This window comes from Otolemur garnettii, unplaced genomic scaffold, assembly GCF_000181295.1.
Source record: "Otolemur garnettii isolate 467f Iridium unplaced genomic scaffold, OtoGar3 scaffold00204, whole genome shotgun sequence".
NCBI classification, from domain to species: Eukaryota; Metazoa; Chordata; class Mammalia; order Primates; family Galagidae; genus Otolemur; species Otolemur garnettii.
In genome coordinates this window covers 426,927-428,833 of record NW_003852599.1, presented here as the reverse complement: position 1 = coordinate 428,833, position 1,907 = coordinate 426,927, and the positions used below count along the sequence as shown (strand labels likewise).

General features: G+C 44.6%; 1 protein-coding gene and 1 pseudogene across 1 annotated transcript in view; one reads left to right on the top strand and one right to left on the bottom strand.

Moving 5' to 3' along the window:
- ZBTB8A (zinc finger and BTB domain containing 8A) overlaps positions 1 to 1,907 on the bottom strand; it is a 38,909-nt gene that overhangs the window by 28,826 nt on the left and 8,176 nt on the right. The gene's annotated exons all lie outside the window — the stretch shown is intronic.
- On the top strand, positions 873 to 951 carry LOC111721939 (annotated as a pseudogene).

The window sequence follows — 1,907 nt, the reverse complement described above, 5'->3', positions numbered from 1 at the left end:
ACTCACAGCAACCTCCAACTCCTGGGCTCAAGCGAGTCTCCTGCCTCAGCCTCCCAAGTAGCTGGGACCACAGGTGCCCACCACAACACCCGGCCATTTTTTTGGTTGCAGCCATCATTGTTGTTTGGCAGGCCCAGGCTGGGGATACGAACCCGCCACCTTAGGTGTATGTGGCTAGCGCCTTAGCCGCTTGAGCCACAGGCGCCGAGCCTGAAATGACTTTTAACTAAGCATCATGAAAACATCACTAGAGAAAGTAGAATTGCTCAAATATACTTTAAATTAGTAAAAACAAATGCATCAACTACATACTCATGAGGAGGTCTGAATGCTAGCCACTTGAACCATTCAACCATTCAATTTCTTCTAACTAAAAATCTCCAAAGAAGTTTCAAACAGCACCAGTAGAGAAAATAGTTAAGATGATCTGAGTAGTCTATAAAACGCAATGTGAATCCTTCTTATGATTGGCAAAGGTTATTTTTTAAAAAAGCCTCATAGTCTTTATAGCTGAGAAGAATGAGAGAAATAATTTGAAGTACAGTGTAGACATAGAACTGGCTATGAAAGCGATTTTAAGAAACACCAGTAATTTAAAACAGCAGGACTGAATTTAGGGATAAACTGGGATTTTGTAGGTGGGAGAATAAAATTGATAGTTTTCAGGAACAACTCCTTGCCACACTAAAAACTCATCTCTCACCCAGCCTTGAAGGGCTAGAAGGACACTCTGTGAATGGTATTTACGTTGACAGCTTCCCTACTTTGACAATGCCACTTCAGGGCATATTAACTAGTAATATCCAGGGCACTGGGTCTATATGCTGGCAAGCAAAACTTAATTCTGTGGCTTTTTAAGAGAACTGATTTAGATCTTTTTGTAGTTCATAAGCGTGATGATTGGGTTTTCATGTGCATGCGTGAGATGTGCCTCCCACAAATCTTTTTTTTTTTTTCTTTTAAGAGAAAATCTCACTTTATCGCCCTCGGTAGAGTGCCATGTAATCACAGCTCACAGTAACCCCCAGCTCTTGGGCTTAGGCGATTCTCTTGCCTCAGCCTCCCAAGTAACTGGAACTACAGGTGCCTGCCACGATGCCCAGCTATTTTTTGGTTGCAGTTCGGCCAGGGCTGGGTTTGAACCCACCACCCTTGGTACATGGGGCCGGCGCCCTACTCACTGAGCCACTGGCGCTGCCTACCTCCTACAAATCTTGTTACAACATCAGCATATTACCCGTCTGACATGAATCAAAAAAAAGAGAGAGAGAACTGATTTAGGAACATGGTCTGTGCCATAAACAGTTTTTATATACTGATGAAATTTTTTTTCTTGAGACCGAGTCTCACTTTGTCATCTTTGGTAGAGTGCTGTGTTGCTCACAGCAACCTCAAACTCTTGGGCTCAAGCGAGTCCTCAGCCTCCAGAGTAGCTGGGATTGCCCGTCACAACACCTGCCTATTTCTAGAGACAGGGGTCTTGCTCTAGCTCAGACTGGTCTTGAACTCCTGAGCTTAGGTGATCTGCCTGCCACGGCCTCCCAGAGTGCTGGGATTACAGGTGTGAGCCACCGGGCCCAGCATGAAATGTTATTTTTAAAGAAAACCCCCAGTATTTTGGAAGGCCAAGGTGGGAGCATTGCTTGAGGCCAGGAGTTTGAGACTAACAGCCAGGAGTTTGAGACTAACCTGGGCAACATAGCAAGACTCTATCTCTACAATAAAATTTAAAAGAAAAAATTAGTCAGGCATGGTAATGCACACTGGAACTAGCTGAGGTAGGAGTTAAACCTAAGAGTTGAAGTTACAGGCTCGGTGCCAGTAGCACAGTGGTTACGGCTCCAGCCACATATACCAAGGTTGGTGGGTTCGAACCTGGCCCAAGCCAGCTATACAACAAAAAAAAA